The following is a 22,761-nucleotide window of genomic DNA, read 5'->3' as shown; positions in this document are numbered from 1 at the left end:
CCTTGGCACGGTGGCATGGACCATTGTCCAGAGTTGGAAAGGTTTTTAACATCTGGCTGGTGAACCAGAGAGAAAACCAGAGAGTTCACCTACAGCTGAAGAAGACTTGGTACTAGAAGAGGCATTTCAGCTGTTTTGTTTGCTGTTAGTTAAGGATGGCATTCCCAATTTCCATCTGGCAAGGCTTGAATAAAGGCCAGGAGTGGGCCCTGTCCTAGGTCCTGTCCTAGGAGAAAACCCACTTGGCTGCGTGGTCAGTGCCGAATCCATTGCCCCTGACTTCTGTTCCCATGACAACTTTCAGCACTATGAAAGATGGCCCTTCTATGGCTAGCAGTGAAATTGCTCAGACCTCAGAGTCCTGATGAATATGAGAGTGTTGTATTGGCTATTTTTCTCTTTCTGGGTGCTAGGAGGTTCCTTGAGGCTGAGTGTAAGAGGACTGTAACTTCTTTCTTTTGCTTCTCATCCCAAACTCCTCTCTGAGTCCTGCAGGGAGACAGACCCTCATTTGCCATTTTATCTGCAGAGCCTGGGGTGCAGCTCCCATAAGCAACCAATCTCCCCTCTTTACCTGGCCTCACTAACCTGGGGTTTTAGGGCTCTGGACTCAGCATTTCAGTCAGCCTTCAGGAACTGTTCCCTTGGCTGTGAACTCTGGGGCCCCCTAAGCAGAGATGGCTTTATGAGCTTGTCCATGACTCATTCTGAGCTTAATGCTCTGCTGCCACAGGCTTAAATTCTTAGTCTTTTTATCTTTGAACTTATGTTTTGTAAGTGGAGTCCAATGGGACAATGAAGCACACACTTGAACAGAGGAGAGATGCACAGTGTGAGTGTCCCCAGTACTTCACCATGCCATTCACTTTGGGGCATTCATGATGCCCATGAGCACAGAACTCTGGTGGACCAAGGATGTCTGGGAGATCAGCATGACTTAAAGTGCATACAAGACAGGCCATTTGAACTAGAGCTTACTTTGAGTGCAAAAGGAAGGTAATGGCATTCAAAAAAGCATGAATTTTTATTTGTGCTACTTCCTTGTATTAGTCAACCACTTATGCCAAGAATGATGGTTGATGAAAAGCGAAGATAAGTTAAGCCATAGTTTCCTTTCCTTGAAGTCCTTCCTTACTCATCAGTAAACCAAAGGTAGAAAGCATTGGTAGAATATATGTGTGCCAAGAAATGTAATAAAAACATTTGTGCTGTTTCCATTGTTCTGGTAAGAATAGCTTTGTGCTGTTTCCATTGTTCTGGTAAGAATGAAATACAGACTACCAATTTTGAATTATATAATTTTGGTGATTCTGCATTTGAGTTAAATGCTCTTATATTTGCATTTAAAACTGGCGTGGCATAATATAAAGATGAACAATAAAATTAATGGTACTTAGATTTTTTCCTTAGAATGATATTGAGTAACAAATACAAAACTCTCACCATGCCTAACTGAAAAAGAAACCATGAAAGGAAGAAAAAAAGCTTTATATTTTAGTTCCTGTAAGGGCATGTTTTCCCTGCATTTTTTGAACAAGAGGCTCTATATTTTCATTTCCTATTGGGCCCTGCAGATTGTGCAGCCATCCTTGCATTCAGGGCTTATCCAATCAAACAGTTTTTAGCTGCCCGATCAGCACCAGCCACATTACTCATCTGGGCATTTTTTTTTTTTTCTATCCAGGCTGAGAATATGGCAGAGCTTGTCTGGGTTCTTTCTATTGAATCACTGCATCCTTCCAGCCACTGGGCATCCGGAGAGAAATAGATGCAACCCCTGCTCTGGAGGAGTTTACAGCACCTTGAGGGGAAATGACAGGTAATGATGCCTGGGGAGCACAGAACGGGGGTACCACCATGTCTGGAGGAGAGAGAACACTTTATTATTAATATCTTCTATTTTCCAGAACCTAGCACAGTGCCTGGTACACAGTGAATGCTCCATAAACGTTTAATAAATGAACAAATGGCGTGATGAACACAAGTGCCCTATTAACAGCTGAATACTATGGAAATTGTAGGGTGTTCATTAATGGTGGGGGAAATACATGTGGTAGACAGAAGATGGCTTTCCAAAGGTCAGCTGGAACAGAGCAATGTAGCCTCTCTTCTGTCCTCATGATTTTTTTTTTTTTTTTTTTTGAGACGGATTCTCACTCTGTCGCCCAGGCTGGAGTGCAGTGGTGGGATCTCGGCTCACTGCAAGCTCCGCCTCCCGGGTTCCTGCCATTCTCCTACCTCAGTCTCTTGAGTAGCTGAGACTACAGGCGTCTGCCACCACAACCGGCTAATTTTTTGTGTTTTTAGTAGAGATGGGGTTTCACCATGTTAGCCAGGATCGTCTCGATCTCCTGACCTCGTGATCCGCCCGTCTTGGCCTTCCAAAGTGCTGGGATTACGGGCGTGAGCCACTGTGCCTGGCCTGTCCTCACGAGTTTTAACTGATCTTTTTCCTCTATGAACTTTTTGGGGAGTTGCTTCTGTACTTGTAGCATGGGGTTTGCATCTTGAGGATGAGGAATGTTGCCTAAAATCAAATGCCTGCAAGTGATTCCATCATTTCTTCCACAGATATACACTGAGTGCATGCTAAGTGCCTGGCTCCATTTTTGGACTGGGAAGGGCAAGTATCTGGGCCAGGAAAGGACTTTGAAGTCATTGAGTTCAGTAGTTCTCACATATAGGCCCTCAAACTGGTGCTGCTCAGTGATGTTTTCACTGCTTTATAGAAGAGTGTGGAAAAGAGAGTGATGTTTAGAAAGCTAAGGTTATGACTTTAAAGCATTTCCTTTCTTCTGAGATCATGTTTTTCCTTTTCTTCCCTTCTGTTAAAACATGTTTTTTTTTGGGTTTTTGTTTTTACAGAATGACTGCAATAGTGGATGATAATTGAATTAGTTGTAATATCCATTGTTGGCAAAAAGTTGGCAACCCTCTGTAATCCCTCTGATTTTTTTTTTTGGTGGAGAAAATTTGTATTGGTCTGAGAAATAGAAAATCTGGAAATCATCCACGTCATCCAGTTTCAATTCCTCTACACCTGAGCCCCTCCTCCAGCAGCATTACCTTCCTGAACAGACACTAGGAGTCATCCTTCCAAGGGCAAGGGAATTCCCTTCCTATCTGTAAAAATTATTTTTAAAATTTATTCATGCTAATTACTATTATTTCCCTATAATTTCCAATATCAGGTCACTGTTCATCCATATGAATATATCGACTGATTGATTACCTGATTGACTTTTCAACCAAGTAGAACCAATAAAATTTATTAAGCATGACCTTAGTGCCAAGCATCCTACCAGGACCTGGGGGGACAAAGATGAAGATGGCAAAATAGCCCTTCCTATATTTGAAGACAAATTCTATGCCCCCTCTCTTCTATTCCTCCCCTTCACTCCACATTTCTCTGCATCCAATTAACCATCTCTGATCTTCAGCCCTTGATATGGTTTAGCTGTGTCCCCACCCAAATCTCATCTTGAATTGTAGCTCCCATAATCCTCACATGTCATGGGAGGGACCCAGTGGGAGGCAATTTAGTCATGGAGGTGGTTACCCTCATGCTGTTCTCGTGATAGTGAGTGAATTCTCATGAGATCTGATGGTTTTATAAGGAGCTTTCCCTCTTTTGCTTGGTACTTCTCCTTGCTGCTGTCATGTGAAGAAGGACATGTTTGCTTCCCCTTCAGCCATGATTGTAAGTTTCCTGAGGCCTCCTAAGCCATGCTGAACTGTGAGTCAATTAAACCTCTTTCCGTTATAAATTACCCAGTCTCAGGTATGTCTTTATTAGCAGCATGAGAACGAACTAATACAGCCCCCTTTCATATAAGAAGGTGTTACTCTTCTACACCATTTGGGTCCATCTCCTTTGAATACCCTTTAGTTTATTTAAATTTCTCTTAAAATAGTTCCTCTGAAATTGAGATATACTGTGTGTGGTCTCATTAGTGGCGATTATACAAGGACTATCACCTCTACCATTATACTTATATATTTCCATTAATGCAGCCAAAAGAACAATTACTTTTTTTTGGCAGCTGTAACACATCATTAATTATAATAGTAATTGATTATATGGTGCTTTCTATATGGTAGCCAATGTTCAAAATAAATTACATGTACTAAGTTATTTAATCCTTTCAATAATCTTATGAGTGGGTAGTTATATTTATAGAAGAGGAAACTGAGGCACAGAGAGGCAAATGGTTTAGGCCTGAGTCCTTAGAAGAAGCTATGTCTCACAAATAGACAAAAAGTCTATGGTAAGCAATGAAAGTGCTGGACTTAGACCCTAAAGCCAGGATGAGATTCCCTCAGGTTGGGGGAGTCAAGCAGAATCTGCAGGTTCTATAGCAGTGAAGATTCAGGGAGCTGAATACCAGGCAAGAGCCATAGGAAGGGGTGCTGGTGGTCATCAATACAGATGGGATCTGAGGCAGCCTGACAAAGGATTCCTGTGACCAAAGCTTGGCCCTGAAGCAGCAGAAACTGTCCAACCTGGAGGGCCTGGGGACCAGGACATGGGCATCTTTGCAGTCCCCTGTGTGGCAGGAGATAATGGCCAAGCTTGCCTCCAAGTGCTTCCACACTGCATAAGACTCCAACCTTGAAGTGACCGTATTAGGGTGCTATTCCAAATGACCAAGGTTGCGGCATTGGGGTTTAACATAGAAATTGCTTGTTTATAGTGTCATATTTGTGTGACACAGGAAAAAAGGAGGGCAGAAGGAAGGGGCAGAAGGAAAAAGGGACAGAGGGAAGGGAGGAGGGAATAAGGCAGGAAGGAGGGAAGGAAGGAAGGAACAGGAGGTGAGGGAGAGGGGAAAAGAATATAAATCTAGCTTCCTCCTTTCGATGCCCCCTTTCTCCTGGTTCCCTCAAGGTAAGCAGTGGCCTCAGCTGTCTTACTGCATGAGTGAGTGAGAACAGGCTGTCCACAGACAGTCACAAGGAGCAAGGAGATCATTAGCTGCAGTGATTTATTGCAGGTCAAAGTGCTGCACTTTTGTGCCAAACACAGAAGCCCTTGAAGCCTCGTGATGAATTAGAAGCCAGATACTGTTAAGGGAGATACTTAGGGCTGGGGAGCAGCAGGGATCACTGGGCAGCTGTTCTCATCTTTGCTGTAGATGACTGGCCAGGCCAACGTTTTTGGGCAGATTCCTTCTTTTTAGGCCTCAGTTTTCCAATCTGTAAAATGAGGGGCTGAGTAAGATGATTTTCTTTTGGGGGGTATCATTTTTTTCTGCACTAATATTATTCTGTGCTAATAATCATGAGTGAACAACACAACACTCTGATCTTCTACTGCATCTGTGCTCCCTTAGCATGACCAGCGATGGCAGATCGTGCTGTTCATATCACCTTGCTTCCTCTCGTGTCCTTTTCTTTTGAAGCCCACGTTCATCACGGAGCTTCTGAAACACTGGCTCATTTCATGCACTGGGCTCTTGCCTCTCTATTCTTTACAACCAAATTCAACTTGCCTCCTTCTTCCTAGGCAGCTCTGAGAAATGGATTAGAGATCTTTTATTCCATCTCGGAGTATGAAAACCTAACCTCTAGAATTAAGCATATCATAGAGAAAGGCACAGGTTTTCTTCATTTTTCCCCTTTAGCCATAACCTATTTAAGACATTCATTTCGCATTCAAGCTAAGACAGCTCTAGCGTGGAGTAGTATGCATGATCCATGGAAAACTTTAAGCTAAGACTGGAAACTTAAAGGAGCATCCTTTTTCCAGAAGGCTAATTTCGGCTTCCATGTCAGATTTCCATCATCGTTGCCATTTGGCCTACTTCCTTTGTAAACTCTGAAAAGCGCTTACTTGCTCAGTTTCTCCTTCCTGCTAGACTGCATATGTGTATGACACCTGAGAACTTCTGGAGACCCTAAGACTCTCTCCCCTGCCACGTAGTCTTAGGGGACAAGGAATCAGCTCAGATGATGGAGTTCTTTGGGGTCAAGGGTGGAGTAGGAGGGCATGGGGTGGGCTAGGGGAAAAGTACCGAGGGATGAGAGGAGAGCTGAGATCCAGAAGGCCAAAACGAAAAATTCACAGGGGCAAGACAAATTCATAAAGGGTCCTCCTGCAGGCAGATCTGTCAGTGTGTATGGCTCGGCTGATGGAATATAGTCAGGTGACCTAGTAGGCACAAAACCCAAATTTCTGTGCATGGAGGCTGTACCGAGGGGCTATTGAAATGAAGATGCTGGAAGCTGGCCTGGATATCAGGGCAGAAGCAGGGAGTTCTGAGAGCAGAGGGCAGTAGGGCCACATGCTAGTGTTGGTCCCAAAAAAGGGGCTTTAAGACAATCACCTAGAAAAGAAGCAATGCTTTCAAAGTGTGCTCTGGGGACAACCTACCTAAACGTATCACCTGGGGATACCTGTTAATCATGCCAATCATCAGGCCCCCTGCCTAGACCTAGGAAGGCGGGATTCCTATGTGTACTAAAGATTCCTATGTGTACTAAAGATTCCTATGTGTACTAAAGATTTGTACTAAAGATTCCTATGTGTACTAAAGATCATCAGCCCCCTGCCTAGACCTAGGAAGGCGGGATTCCTATGTGTACAAAAGATCATAAAGATATGAACCTAGGAGGTTCAGGACAAAATAGGCCTCTTCTAGGTAGTGTAGTCCAGCTCGGTTTAAAGAAAAAATACAGGATAGAACTGAACTTTGGCTCAAGCACAGGCTGTCATGGAGGGTGTTTCAGTCTTGGCAGAGGCTGGGAAAGAAGGGGCTTTTGACCCTGAAGAGCTCTGGGACTGTCTCAGACAGCATCTGTGAAAGCACATGGCTTAGCGCCTACAACACATCGTAGGTGCTCCAGGAACAGCCGTTCCTTTCTTTCCCTTCTGCCTCCATGTGTGTGCAGGGATGACCCTGGATGCTTGCAAATTGGCCTTGTTTCCAGCTGTCCACAGAGCTGCAGGGGCATTTCTGCAGTCCTTGCCATTAAACATAGCTTCTCCTGAACAGCTGCCCAGCATCCTTGAGCCCCCGCTTCCCCACACTTGTGCAGACGAGCGGCACCCTCTCTCAGCAGACACCCCTGGCCTACTTCCAGGACTCTGTGATGGATACGCCTCTTCCTGAAGCATGGTGCAGCGTGGAGAGGTGATTTTGATACTGCTCCTCAGCTGGGCCCAGCTGTTTCTAGTTTGGGAAGGACCTTTTATTTCCAGCTCTTCATTTGTTCCAGGATAAAACTCAATGTTCACTTCAAGGTTTCTAGACCACCCAGGGTTTCTCAGGCCTTGTTGGAAGAGGCCCTGGAAATGCTTTTGACTCTGGAGGCCATGTTATTGGGTGGGAGAGGGATGGCATGGGGAGGGCTGCAAGGTTCAGTAGCAGTGGTGGGGCCGGGCCTGGAAAGAGCATGAGCTTTGGAGCTGGGCTGACCTGGTGTGGATCCTGGCTCTGACTAGCTGGTTGCCTTGGACACACTGGTCCTTGGACATCAATCCTCATCTACGTTATGAGAATGACATAACCCTCTCCACAGGTTCTTGTGAGGATTAAATGAAATGATGTGCATGCTGGCAGTGTCTTTGCTTTGTTGGTAACCTTTGCAAAGATGGAAAAGTGCACTTCATTACCAGGATGAAAACCACACTATTTCATGACCATGCGTGGAGACAGAGTTCAGAGGAAGGGTGAGAGGGAGCTCTCCTTCTCATGCGGGTATGGACATCCCTGGGGCCCTCTGCCATGAGCTCTTTCCTTTATTCTTTCTCCCCCAGCAGCCCCATGATGCACCTCTCTGCCTCTGCCCACTCTCCACTAAGAGTTCATCCTCTGAGTCCATTGGTTCCATCTTGTTCTACCTTGACACTTAGGCTAGGATGAGAGCCTTAGCTCATGTAAGGCCCTTTTGCAGCTAGAGTGGGGGGCAAAGAGGGAGTAGGAGTAGGGGCATAGTAGGAGAAGACTTTCTCTTGACTAAGTGGAACATCTACATGACAAATTTTATGTTTTTTTTTCTTTCTAATATTGATTACCTCCTGTTACTCAATTCTAGTATGTTATTATATTATGCCTGGAAACACTCTCCCAGGAAAAGAAAAGAGGGATAAAAAGACTCCATCCTCTTATACCGGCTGTAGTGCAGTGCCCAGTAGCCATCACAATGGTCATCATTATAGTATTTCCAAGGGCAGGTTAAGATTCTGAACTTGGCTGGGCAAGGTGGCTCATGCCTATAATCTTAGCACTTTGAGAGGCTGAGGCAGGTGGATTACTTGAGCCTAGGAGTTTGAGACAAGCCCTGGCAATGTAGTGAGACCCTGTCTCTACAAAAAGTGAGAAAATTAGCTGGGCTTGGTGGCAGACGCCTGTGGTCCCAGTTACTCAGGAGGCTGAGATGGGAGGATCCCTTAAGCCAGGGAGTTCGAGGCTGCAGTGAGTGGTGGCCATGCCACTGCACTCCAGCCTGGGCAACAGAGCAAGACCCTGTCTCCAAAGAAAGAAAGATTCTGAACTTATTTCTCTAATTTACCAATGAGGAGATGGTGAACTGGTGTGCTGATGATAAGGTGGCTTAAAACAGAGAACAGGTGGTCATCCAGGGGGTCTTTGGTTCTCATGAGTCAGGGGTGGGAAGCATGGTTGGGTAGAGCTAAGGTATCAGCAGGACATAGTAACAAACTAAAATATTATCTCTGGCAAATGATAATATAGGATCTAGATTTTCAGTCCCAAACTCAAATAGCAATGAGAAATCAAATCCTTATAAACGGACAGTGGCCTGTGACCACCATTAATCAAAGCTCAGAAAGGCTGGATTCTTAAATAGTCAGCTCTTTGGGGGAAAGAGTGGAAAGCGCCACGTATTTTTAATGGTAAGATGATACAACTATTGAGCACCTACTTTTGCAGCCAACACTTGAAATGAGTATGTTTATCTTCCTTTTCAAGATGGAACAAAGAGGCTCAGAGAGGTTAACTAACCTATCTGAAGACACAAAGTAATTTGTAGAAACAGATTTCAAACACCAGGCCCAGTGCTTTTTCAGCTCTATCATCCTGCATTTCAAAAGAGATATAGTAAAAGGAAATAAGATTAGTTTCTTATTCACATTTACATTTGATTTGCTGCCACAAACTTTGTGGCTTATAACAACATGAATATCTTCTCTGATAGTTCTGTAGGTCAGAAGCTTGAAATGAATCTTAAGGGGCTAAAATCAAGGTATCTATAGGACTGAATTCCATCTGTAGGCTTCCTTGCCTTTTCCAGCTTCTAGGGGCCACCCACATCCCTTGACTCATAGCCCCATATCACATGACCTTTTCTCCGTCTGCTTCCACTGTCATATCCCTTCTTCTATTTCTGACTCTGATCTGTTTGCCTCTTATAAGGGTCCTTGTGGTTATATTAGATCCACCTGGCTAACCCAGGACACTCTCCTCATGATCCTTAACCATATCTGCAGAGTTCTTTTGTCTATATATAAAGTCATATTCACAGATTCCAAGGATTAAGACATGATCATCTTTTGGAGGGGCATTGTTCAGCCTACCCCAACATGCAAGGACAATTTCAAGTTAGTGTACTCTTCAGGGTAATCTCCTCCCCTTTTAAACTGTATATTCTGCACTGTTCAGTACAGTTATTAATTTAGAATGACCCTCAGAGCTTGCTACCTGATGACGATTGTTTACACTTATTAAATGCTCACCATGTATCTGGTGCAGTTTTAGGCTCTTTACCACAACCTCAGTTAATACACACCATACTGCGTGAGCTCAGTACTGTTATTATTTGCTTTTTTCACTTGAGAAAAAGATGGCATAGAGAGATTAAGCATCATGCCCTAGATCACTTACTTAGGAAGTAGCAGATGGGAACCCTGGCGGTCTGGTCCCAGAGCCTGTGACCTTTACCATGAAGCCACCTTCCGTGGCTCTGAGCTCCAGAAGGACAGAGCTGGAATGTTTTACTGACCGTTGTACTTGCTGTGTGTGTCTATATAGTGTCCAAGCACTTCTAGGAACTTAATAAACACACTATGTTAATGAAAGCGTAGAACATCAAAAATCAACAACTTGATAGTTTATCTGAGTGTAGTAATTTATTGAGAGAAAAGGAATTAGGTATGTTAGAAAGATGATTAATCCCAAGAATTAAACTAACTGGCATTTTGCTTACCTCTCTAGTAAGCAGGACATTAACCTTTTTCTCTTTTACTAAAAATTTCTATGGAGTATTTTGGTGAATAGAGCATCTAGTGTGAAGTTCTCCCTTCATGTAGGTCTAAGATATAAGATAAAAATATTCATTTCAAGTGTTGGCAGCAAAAGTACACAGTAGGTACTCAACAGTTGTATACTCTATCCATGAAAAATACATGGCAACCTCCATTTCTTCCACCAAAGAGCAGATTATTTAAAGGATCCAGCTTTTCTGGGCTTTCATCAATGGTGGTTCAGGTGCTACTGTCCATTTCTAAGGATAGTGTGAGATTATGATCATGACTCATGATGGGCGCTTAGGGTTTGGAACCTGGCCCTTTAAATCAGTGGATAGCAAGGATCCCTTGTCTCTCTTCTGTCTCTCATCCTTGCCTTTGACAACTGCTTGTCCCTTCTCCCCTTGCCTCCTCCACTACTGGAGGCTGTTAGGCCCACATCTGTTTACTTAGCTGCAGTTTGGGCCCAGGAACCATATTAGTGTCATGCTTACATGAGACCAACCCCAGGAATTTGGGGCTCTAAGCTTATTTTTCTCTTTGAGAATCTCACAACCTCATCTGTTCCTGGGGCTGTCAGTGGGTAATTCATGTGATGAGAGAGAATGAAACAGGTCCTCTATCAGGGCCACAGTCAAAGGCCCAAAAGTGGAAATGCTATGGGGCTTCATCTTTGTGTAAGCAGCTTTGTGTAAGCATCTATGTGGGGGTCACAGGAGGGGGTAAGGGAAAACGAGGTCACTCTAAGCAGCTTCTTCCAGCGAGGTCTGAGAGGTCTCCTCCTCTTCCCTAATTAGCTTTGCCTGGCCATGCCTTCTTTATTGAGCAGACACTCTTTGGGAAGATGCAAACTTTGAAGATGCTAATTAATCACACCTCTTTTATTACTCTGTTATTGACAAACGGGGAGATGAGGCAGGCAGTTGGACATGAAAAACAAATCAACATAATTACTATGAAGGCTACAGAGGGGAGCACTGCCATGCTACGAACCCCACATCCTCATCTAAATGGTGGCAAAGCCCATGATCTGGTTAGGAGGATCTCTGGGCCTCACCATGCTAGTGTCAGGGCTGGGCCTGGAACTTGCGAGTCCTTGATTTCCTATCAATGCTTATTACATACCAACTTGCCCTTTTTCCATAAGATGGCTTAAATCACATCCAGCTCCCCTTGGTTTCATGGGGTTCAGAACCCAATATTCCCTGGTAATAGGTTCAATATTTAATTCTTTGTAGCTACAGGGATAGTGGAGTATTTAATAGGGGAGGGGATGGGGTGAAGGTACTGCTAAGTTAGGTTGCTACATGGGTCTGGACTGAGAGGCTCCTCAAACCTCCATGTTTATTGGGTTTGTAGGTTTGCCAAGTTGAACAACCTCCTTAAGTTCTATGGTGATATCGTTCGTGTCCTGCAGATGGAGATGTTACTACACGTAAGAGAGTTTTAGACAGTGACCTGAAGTGCCACACCTCCCTTTCCAAAAAAAAAAAAAAAAAAGGAAGTTTTTTTCTTGTTCCTTCTTTGAAAAATGGGGCAAGAGCTTTCTAAATGGATGTATACATCCAAGCTTTAGGTAAGATTTAAAATGAATTTGAAAAAAACCATATCTTCTTCTCATATCTTTCCCCTCTGCTGGGTTCAGCAGTATCTATGATCCTTTTCTCCTTCCGTCCTTCCCCCCTTCCTCCTTCCTTCCCACCCTTCATCCTTCCCTCCCTCCCTTCGTCCTTCCTTCCTTCCCTCCCTCCTTCCTTCTCTCCCTCCCTCTCTCCCATCTCCATCTCCCTCCAATCTTTCCTTCCTTCTTTCCTTCCTTCCTTCCTTCTTTCCTTCCCTCCCTCCTTCTTTCCTTCCCTCCCTCCTTCCTTCCCTCCCTCCCTCTCTCCCACCTCCTTCCAATACTTCCTTCCTTCCTTCTTTCCTTCCTTTCTTCCTTCCTTCCTTCCTTCCTTCCTTCCTTCCTTCCCTCCCACCTTCCTTCCCTCCCTCCCTCTCTCCCACCTCCTTCCAATACTTCTTCCTTCCTTCTTTCCTTCCTTTCTTCCTTCCTTCCTTCCTTCCTCCTTCCTTCCTTCCTTCCTTCCCTCCCACCTTCCTTCCCTCCCTCCCTCTCTCCCACCTCCTTCCAATACTTCCTTCCTTCCTTCCTTTCTTCCTTCCTTCCTTCTTTCCTTCCTTCCCTCCCACCTTCCTTCCCTCCCTCCCTCTCTCCCACCTCCCTCCAATCCTTCCTTCCTTCCTTCCTTCATTCCTTCCTTCCTTCCCTCCCTCTGTCCCTCACTCCTTCCTACCTTCTTTCCTTCTGTCCTTCCTTCCCTCTCTCCTTCTTGCCTTCCTTCCTTCCTCCCTTCCTCCCTCCTTCCCTTCTTCCTTCCTTTCTTCCTCCCTCCCTCCTTCTCTCCCTCCCTCCCTCCCCCCTTCCTTCCTTCCTTCCTTCCTTCTTCCTTCCTTCCTTCCTCCTTCCTTCCTTCCCTCCCTGTATTGGTGCCACTTTATTTATGTAACACATGGAATTTTAAAACAATTTAATATAAATTGGGAAAGGTAATATTTGTACTTGTTAATTGCACATATAATTTCATTTCAAAAAGTGTATAATAGAAAAGACTAGAAGGAAATCTGCCAAAGTGTTAACAGTGTTTTCCTCCACTGGTAAATAGGTTTATAAAGAACCTCTTTTGGTATTTTATTAATTTTTAAAAAATTATTGTACAAAAATTTGACTTATTTTGGTGTACAGTTCTATGAATTTCAACATATGAATTTACATAACTGCCATATGGCTGCTTTCTTTCCTCCTTTTACCCTCACCCCAGCCCTCTCAGTCCTTCCCACTTCTTCTCCCATCTCTCTGTCCATTCCTTCCTGCTTTCCTTGGCTGGCTTGTCTTTCTCTAAATGCCAGTGTTTCAGCTTTTTTACTCTTATTTTTTAAAATAGGGACTCTATCCTGATGGTGTTCTTATTCACTCATAAATTCTGTTATTACCTTCATGCCAAATGGCCCCCAAACTATATCTCCAATCCAGATGTCTCAGTTCCATTCCAGATCCACTTGCTGCACACCTTTTGGACATCACCTGGATGTCCCATAAATAACTCACACTACATGTCACCAACTAAATTCATTGTTTCTTCCTGTTGTGCGTGTCTCTCTTGCATTCCAAATCTCTCTTAAAGGGAACACTGGAAACCTCACTTCCCGAGCTGGAAACGCAGGAGCATTTTTATGCTCATTCTATTGCCTCCTGCATAAATCAATTGCCAAGTCCCGTGTGTGGTGTTGGCGTTTTAGGTGTATCTTTTGATCCATTGCCTTATCTCTATCCTCATTGTCTTTTGCCTTAGTCTGGGCCCTCTGCCTTGCCATGGTTGTGAGGGTTCACTTTAAACACCTCCTAATTGGTATCTTGTCTCTAGCTTCTCTTGTCTCCTATCCATCCTTCCCGTGGCCAGCATGGGATTCACCTTCATCAAACACAGATGTGATATTTCACTCTTGTGCTTAAACTCTTTCCATAGCTATGGGAGGGCATTCCAGGTGCTATCTAGAGCTTCCACGATGGCCCTGTGAAACTTTGTGAGTCTCATCTTCCTCTGCCTAGCTCTCAAGATCCACTACGTGGATGGGACACCCCAAACACTATGCTCAGAGAGCCCTTGCATGTTCCTCAAACCAGAAACCTTCCACTCTATTGTCAAGAATGAGTTAAAAATTCCCTGTTATCAACTCTTCCAGGAAATTCTAGTTGTGCTTTACTTTGGACTCTCCCACATATTGACCACTGGGAGGTAGGAAGTCACTCTCCAGAAGACATGATCAGAACTTAAAGGACCTTCACAATATGAGAAATGTCCAGAAAATAACAGAATGCAATAAGGACCAAGAGAAAGATGGAGTAAGAAATAGAGGAGGAAAATGAAGATTAAAAAACTGGAGGATGATGGTGAGAGCTATCACATGATATGAGCATATGATTCATCAAATTCAGTCTTCACAAATATCATAAGAATTTATTTTTCAGATTATGAAAGTAAGGTTCAAAGAATTTGAGTAACTTTCCCCAAATAACACAATTTTGTGAATCCAAAGGTTTGTGCTTTTCAGTATAGAAAACTTGCTCACAGGTGCTCATCAAGTTGGCTCTTGCAAGAGCAGTTTCTAAGTCAGAACATATTTTGCGTGTGAGACAGGATCTTACTCTATCACCCAGGCTGGAGTGCAGTAGTGTGATCTCTGTTCACTGCAACCTCTGCCTCCCAGGCTCAAGTGATCCTCCCATCTCAGCCTCCCCAGTAGCTGGGACTACAGGCATGTACCACTGTGCCCAGCTAACTTTTTTTGTATGTGTTTTGTAGAGACAAGATTTTGTCATGTTGCCCAGGCTGGTCTTGAACACCCACAGCCACCTCAGCCTCCCAAAGTGCTGGAATTATAAGCGTGAGCCACTGCGCCCATCCAGTACATATCTTCTCTTTGGAGTGTTGACATAACCAAGTAGAGTAGACCTGGAGTCATTGGCTAATGGCCGACATTCTCCCCTCAGATGGTTGCTGACATTCAAAGGGAAACCTCTTCAGCACAAGCCCTCTGAAATCCCTTGAGCCAGGAAAGACATGAAAACCAGCTCAGTGGGGGTGAGAATGGGCATTCACAGCTGTCGCCCAAGCTTCTCAGAATGAGTTAGTACCTAGCTTGGAACAGGGAGCAGGGTGTCAGGCTCCTGAAGCAAGACCACCTCCTGGTCCTGCCAGAGTCACTCCTGGTGAATAGTGTGTTTTCCCAGAATTCTGGACCTATCTGCTTTCAAATGCAAGAATTGAAAAACAGGCCAAGTCCAGAAGGCAGGAAGACAGCTGGTGGAACACCTGTTGTCCCAGGATTCGGGAGACCTGGCTTCTAGGTCTGGCACTCACTAGCTCTGTGGTTTGAGCAAATAACTTAATGATTCTGAGCATCTTAATGTTTCCTTGTCAAATGCAAATCATAATGCTTACCCCACAGGTAGGGATTTAATGAGAACGTAGCATTTGGAATTGACAAATTACATGTCCAGCCCCCCTAGTAGCCTGTGAACTCCTTGGGGACCAAGTGTCTTCCTCATCTTCATTTATATATATTTTTTACATAAAAATAAAAAAACAGTTAAGATACCATGTATTAAGGGCTTCGTAACTCTTAATAAATGTAAAGCATCTCTTCTAGGATTCTGAAGATGATACTCTTCTATATTAAATCATTCATTCATTCATTCATTCATTCATATATCTATTCATTTTTTTAAAAAACAACTATTTGTTGATCACTTACAGTGTACCAGGCAGGTATGTGAGTTCTTGGTGATGAAAAAACAAACACAGCCTCTATCATCAGGAGACTGAAGTACTAGTTGCGGACATAATCATTGCACAGACACACACATGCACAAGTACAAGCTGTAGGGAGTTCTAGGAAGGAAAAAAAAAAACAGGCAAAATGGATGAATGTGTTAAGAGGAGGGGCAAAATTTGGTCTGTGAAAGGTGGGCAGGGGAGGCATTTCTGAGCAGGGACATCAAAACTGAGACCTGAATGATGAGCAGGGACTTGCCAGACAAAGAGTGAGGCTGGGGGAATATGGGTGGGTGGGGAGGTGTGGAGAGGCGGGAGCAGGCATTCCACACAAAATCAGTTCTAAGGTAGATGTTGTTTTTGTTTCACTCAAGGGAGATCGGTTCTGGAACTACCTTTTAATAAGAGAGTTTCACAGCCTGTGGTCCAAAAGGAATTGCAGAGCAAGGCTCCAGGCCCTAGGCAAGCTGCAAGCAGCAGTTTACCGTCATTACATGAGGAGAGCTGCATCAATACCACCGATGTCAAGGTCCCCAAGGTTTTGGGGAGAGGGAGGTCTCCATCAAGGGTCTAGGGGCCATGTGCAGGAGCTGCCAATAACAAAGAGACTTCTGTTCTCACTGGCCTGTCTTCCACCCTGGCCCAGAGGCACAGTCATTCATTTGACCCTCCTTCTGCTGTGTCTGTGTGAAGACCCCCACTCCAAACTACTTCAATGGCAAGAGGCGACTGGGAACAGCTGGGAACTGTTGTTAGCTTCTGGCAACATCCTGGAATTTCTTCCTCGTGGATCCTGTGCCCCTGAGCTGCTGGGGGCCCCTGACTTGACCTGGAGTTGAACTTAGCTGAAGGGTCCAGGGCTAGGGGTTGCCTCCTTGTCAGCTCTGATAGTAGCATGAAATTACACAGTCTTTTCAAGAAAGCCGAGGCTGCCTTTCTAGCCATTCCTGGGGTGGAAAGACTATCAGAGGTTATGTTTTCTGCAAATCCATTCACATTTTCCAAGGGCAGGATAGTGCAGGAGAGAGTGACCAGATAAGACACTCGCTTTTGTTCACAAACACCCTGAGGAGGTCCCTTAAGAGATAGCAAAGCTCCTGGTGGGGATGAAGCAGAGAAGGTTTGCTTCAGATAAGATGCTGGTAGAGGCATAATTGTTGTTTTCAAGGGAGGAGATACAAAACATCCGTTAACGGGGTTTGTCCAAGGATGAACTTTTCATTCACAGAGTTAGAGAATGGGGAATTGCAGCAATTCTAGTTTAACTCTTTCTTTTAAAACACAAGCAAAAAGAGGCTAAGAGAGGGGAGGTGACTTTACCTAGATTCCAAAGCAAGTCAGGAGTAAAGCTCTGTGTAGGGTTGGATGCTCTGACATAAAGTTCACTGCTTTTAACTAGTGAGTCCCAATATTTCACCTCTCCACCCTGTTATTTCTCTATGTCTTTATTTATTAATGAGTCCATCCATCCATTCATGCATTCCTTTATGTGTTTGCTCATCAACGTTTGTTCAGAGTGCAGAGATGACTGAGAGTTCCTCAAGGAATGGATGACGTCATGGAGGAGCTGCCCATGAGTGCATAGCAGAGGGACTAGCCAGGTAGTGTGGGAGAGGCAGAGACAGGGCATTATCATGGTGAGATTGAAGAAGGCTTCATGGGGAGGATGGCATTGGAGCTGGGTCTTAAGGTGGAAAAGGATTACATTTGTTGAAGAAGAGGAGAAATGCTTTAGCTCCGTACTTTTAGAAGTAGCATGAAGAATGCATTGAAGAAGTGAGACGTTGGCACCAAAGAGATGATTATAGCAGTTGATTCATTCCACAAATCAGTGATACATGCTTCATGTCCTCAGAGGCCATCCATGGTGTTGGCCACTGCAGGGATGTCAAGATGTAAAGACCTGGACCCTTTCCTTAAGGAGCTGAACTTGCCAAAACACAAATGTGCTCAAATAACATAACGAAATGCAAAACGAACACAGGACTGGAAATTGTGAGCTCTGGATTTTAGTCTCGCTCTGGCATTGATCTGCATGGTCTTTTGGGGCCTTGATTATTTCCTTACCCGTAAGATGGTGAGGTTAGGTCTGCCTTCCTGTTGCAGGGAAAAGGCAAAGGCAGTGTCCATCTTGAGCCTATTCCTTCTCAGTTGTATGATCGTGAGAAGTCATTTCATCCTCATTTTTAATGTGGGGGAAGTAAAAGCATGTCCCACAGAGTGTGAGGATGGTCTAAAACAGCTGCGGGAGAGTACAGAGCATGCTACCTGGAACAGAGTCAGCCTCTAGCAAATGCTCATTCTTTGCCCCACACTCCATGGCTCTGTTTTTTCTTGGAAGGGGTGAATGGAATCAAGGATGGTAATATATATGAAATCTCCTTATAATAGGAAATGCCCTCCATAAATGCCAGGGGAATCCCATGTAGGTTTCTACATAGGAGAGTCTGGGGGCTCTTAAGGCTGATCTCTGGGAGGATCTGCGCCTCTCCCAGTGTCCTGTCTTTCTCCTGGTTCTAAGTCTCTGGACGGGCCTTCCCCTGGAGGGCTCCTTGGGAAAGGAACTCCTTTGCCAGAAGTATGCAGAAGGTGACAGGCACAAACACAAAGACAGACTGTCCTTGGCTTTCTGGAGCAGAGATAGCTTCAGACATTCTGCTTCATTCTTATGGGGACCTGTCAGCCCAGTTCTTGGGTCAGAAAATGGGTTCATGGTAGGTTAACATAAGCCACAACCAGTAACGACTACTTTTCTCTAACGGTTCATCAAAGCCTTTTGATCCTTCCTTCTCCATTGCTCTCCCATCCACCTCCACTGTTCCAGCCTTCCTGTAGCTCCTGCATACGGCATGCCTTCATTGCTTCCTGCTTTGCCTCTGGCGCTAGCATCTGACTGTTCTTTCCTCCTCCCAGTCCACCTTTCTCGTCACAGCTAAAAGAACCTTCCTGCTTTGATCACATAATTGCTGTGGAAGTGAAACATACAGAGAACCCCAAGGGGTGAGGAGGCTGCAGCCTTTTATTTGGCTGGACTTTGTCTTGAGAGCTTCTCTGCTCTTGCTTTGTTTTGTTTGTATAGAAACACTTATTTCGTTATAATTCCTTTTTTTTTTTTTCTGCAGAAAGATTAAGTACAAACACTCGGCAGTCAAGGCAACCCCCCAGGGAATCCAGCTTTTCCAGCATTCTATGACACACTCCTTCAAGAACATTGTAGTGATTAAGGGCATGGACTTTCAATCCTGACTATGTTCAAGTCTTACCTCTGCTGCTGTCTTACCTCAAGCTGTGTGATCTTGGGCAAGTTACTTAACCTCTCTATGCCTTGACTTCCTTGTCCATACTTTGGGAATAATAATGCTCCATACCTCACAGGGTTGTTGTGAGGGTTAAATAAGATTATCTATGTAAAGTTCTTAGAACTTTGCTTAGCACAGTAAGTACTCAATAAGTTCTATCCATTCCAGAAACCTCCATCCTAGCTAAATTCATCTCTTAACAGCCGCACATGTGCTTTTGACTTTCCTGCCTCTGTGATTTCAGCTGCTCCTTTCACCTGCCTGCAATGATCCCTCTCCTTCCATGTGGCTTTATTGAAGCTCTCCTTATCCTCTATTGCTAAGGAAATTCACGCAATTGCTCAGGAGAACGAACAGAACTCACCCTGGTTCCTACAGCTGAGTTACTATGGGAGGTCATTTGGCTTCTCCACATTTCAGCCTTCCCCTTGGTGAAGTGGAGGTACTTACACAGACCTTGTGAAGTCGTTGAAAGAAAAATTCTCAAATTCTGGCAGACAGTAGGTATTTAATGAATGATAGATATTATTAAGCTAAGTCTTGCTACTCCTTTCTACCTGAACTTTTCCCTCTGAACTCTTTTAGTAATTATCGATTCCATCATTTATCTGGTCATTCACTGACCATGTAGTACTTTGCATCACCTCATATTTTCTTTCTTTTTGTCCTGCTTGGAATGATTACCGTAATCTCATGGCTGCTTAGCTTTTTAAACATGCGTGGTATCCTCCCCACCGCATTGGGGTTTCCTGGCAGGAAGACCCTGCACAGATATTTGTAACATGACCAGAGTTTTAATGTGCAATCCTACCATGCTAGCAGCTTGGTGAGGTGCTTACATTTTGTAGGACCTCACTGACTTTTTGCTGTGGTACGTCGGCCTGGTGCAGCCCAGGGCTTTGAGGCTGCAGCTCTCTCTTAAGTGTTTAGTTTTTTGCACCTTTGCCTTTGGTTGATGGACTCCCCCACCTAAAGCTTTGGACTTTTCCTGGCTGCCTCATTGACCAGTTGTGAGGCCGACACCAGCCTGTGAGTCCAGAGCTGGGTCAGAGCAGATAAGGGCTTATTCTCAGAACCAGCATGGTGATCACTGTGTATCTTCTCTTTATTTTCTTCTCTGTGAAAACATGTGCCTCGTAATTTGTGTTCTGAGAAATATCTCAACGGTCCTGTGCCCTAAACATTTCCTCATCTGAGATAAGGCCTGGATGTTGGCTCTAAGGAGGGGAAAAGGTACAGTGGAGAGGAAGTTCTGATCAGCACGAAGATTTCCCAAGCAATGACACCACCTCTGGCAGCAATGGCCTAGAAACTGGGCTGCCTTGGTGCAGACCAAGATCAAGGCCATTCCCAAAGGAGAGGCTGACAGCATTACCCAGGCATCCTCTTCCCTGCCAGGCATGGACCTTCTGAGGGATGTGGGGGCTACTGCACCTAGAGAGAGGCACTGCAGCCTGAGAAGTCAGTGCTTCGGGGCCTCAGTGGTGGGGCTGGTGGCCAAGGCTGCTGCTGGTGAAGCTGATGGGCCCTGGACAAGACCCAGAGTTCAAGATTCTGATCTTGGCCATCAGTTCCTCACTGTGTGATCCTGGGCATGTCGCTTAATCTCTTTGGAACTCAGTTTCTTGCCTAGAAAATAAGTATGTCCTATCAGTGGTTTTTAATTTTTAAAAAAAATCATCAGTATGCTTTAAAACTTTTTTTCCAAAAAGAATTATATGCATATTCCCAGTTGATACAACAGACAAAAAGAACAGTCCTGTATGGAGGAGTTTGGGCCACCAGGGGCCTATGCCCAGGTCCTTCCTGTCATTCCCTGCTGCCATGCCTGTTCTGTTCCCCGGCACATGTCCATGCAAACCTGGCTTCCCCAGCACACTTTTTTTCTGACACGGAATCTCACTCTGTTGCCCAGGCTGGAGTGCAGTGGCACGATCTCGGCTCACTGTAAGCTCCTCCTCCTGGATTCACGCCATTCTCCTGCCTCAGCCTCCCTAGTAGCTGGGACTACAGGCACCTGCCACCATGCCCAGCTAATTTTTTTGTATTTATAGTAGAGGCGGGGTTTCACCGTGTTAGCCAGGATGTTCTCGATCTCCTGACCCTGTGATTCGCCCGCTTTGGCCTCCCAAAGTGCTGGGATTACAGATGTGAGCCACCGCGCCCAGCCCTTCCCCAACACATTGTAAGCCCTCTGGACTAGCTTTGTCTGCAGTTTTGTGTTCTGGGCCTACCAGTCAGCTTGGCTGATTTTCCCCATGTCATTGGTGATGGGAGAGCAGTGCTGGTGTGCGGAGAGAGGCCAGATATTTCACCAGAGGACCCAATCCCAGACAAATCAGAGAGGATGCTGGTCAGCGTGCATTGGTTGAATATCAGTACCAGTTTCATATCAGAATGAGCTGTGAAATTTTTAACAAATACATCCTTCAGGGTCTATCCAGCTTCACTTGGATCAAAATTTAGGGCTATTATTTTGAAAAATAGGAAATAGGTATGTGCATCCTCTCCTCCTAACAAATAGGCAACCCCAAATCAAAATACTGAATCCTTGATTCTGGAGCTTTGGATGGCTGGGTGGTCTCCAGGAAGTACTGGCAGAATGAAAAGGGTCTTAAGTTAACTTGGAGCATGGCAAGGGCAAGAATAACACCCATGATATGATGAAGTACTTACTCTGGAATAGGTTCCATGCTTAACATGCCATGAAATAGGCGGATACTAGTTTCCTAGGGCTGTTTTAACAAATGATCACAAGATTCATGGCTTAAAAAATCCCGAGGCAGGTGGATCACAAGGTCAGGAGATCGAGACCATCCTGGCTAACATGGTGAAACCCCATCTCTACTAAAAATATAAAAAATTAGCCGGGTGTGTTGGCGGGTGCCTGTAGTCCCAGCTACTCGGGAGGCTGAGGCAGGAGAATGGTGTGAACCCGGGAGGTGGAGCTTGCAGTGAGCCGAGATTATGCCACTGCACTCCAGCCTGGGCGACAGAGCGAGACTCCGTCTCAAAAAAAAAAAAAAAAAAATCCCCCAGAAATTTATTTGCTTAGAGTCCTGGAGGCCAGAGTACAAACTCAAGGTGCTGGCAGGGCCACACTCACTCTGATGGCTCTCGAGGGGACTTTGTCTTAACCTCTTCAGCTCAGGGAGGTTCCAGGCATTCTGTGGCTTGTGGCTGGATAACTCCTACCTCTACCTTCATCTTTCTTTGCGTGGACTTTTCTTCTCCCGGTGCCTCTCTTTCTAGTGTCATAAGGACATTTGTCACTGGATTTAGAGACCACTTGGATAATATAGGATGATCTCATCTCAAGAACCTTTACATAATTACATCTGCCAAGACCCTTTTTTATCAAATATGGTCACATTCAGAGGTCCTAAGGATTAAGATGTGAACCTATATATTGGGGTGGGGGACAGTACTTAACCCCAACTTGTTATTAACACCAACTCAAAGATAAGAAAGCCCAGGTCCAGTCCATGGAGGTAACTTGCCCATGGCCACACCGCTGGTGAGTGGCAGAGCTGGGCTGGGACTCACCCTCAGGCCTGCTTTATGCTTGTCTTCTACAGAGCCTGTCACACAGACGTCCAGGGTCCAGGGAGTATGTGGACCAGGCAGATGCAGGACAGTCATTGGGGCCAGCTTGCAAGACTCTGCCTTGCCTACAGAGGGTGCTCAATGTCTGTCTGTTATAGAGGTGGTTCTTGATTCTGAGACCTTGACCAGGACTTCTAGGGCGTAGTGAATTAATCTACCTGCCTCTATATCTTTAGGACAGTGCAGGAAATGTCAGATAAGTGAAACTGAATGCCTAGAAGAAGATAATGTTCTCATATGTCCGTGGACCTTTATAGGGTCGGTAGCTTATAGTTACTGCATAGATGCTATGGAAAAAGGCTGTATGGGAAGACAG

General features: G+C 44.9%; 1 pseudogene; it reads right to left on the bottom strand.

Moving 5' to 3' along the window:
- The window catches only part of LOC117079084, a 44,373-nt pseudogene extending 21,892 nt beyond the window's left edge, over nt 1-22,481 (bottom strand).
- Nucleotides 22,482-22,761: the final 280 nt, after the last annotated feature.

This window comes from Trachypithecus francoisi, unplaced genomic scaffold (assembly GCF_009764315.1).
Source record: "Trachypithecus francoisi isolate TF-2019V2 unplaced genomic scaffold, Tfra_2.0 Lachesis_group7, whole genome shotgun sequence".
NCBI classification, from domain to species: domain Eukaryota; kingdom Metazoa; phylum Chordata; class Mammalia; order Primates; family Cercopithecidae; genus Trachypithecus; species Trachypithecus francoisi.
The sequence above is the reverse complement of the archived record's forward strand: the minus strand, read 5'-3'. Positions and strand labels throughout refer to the sequence as shown.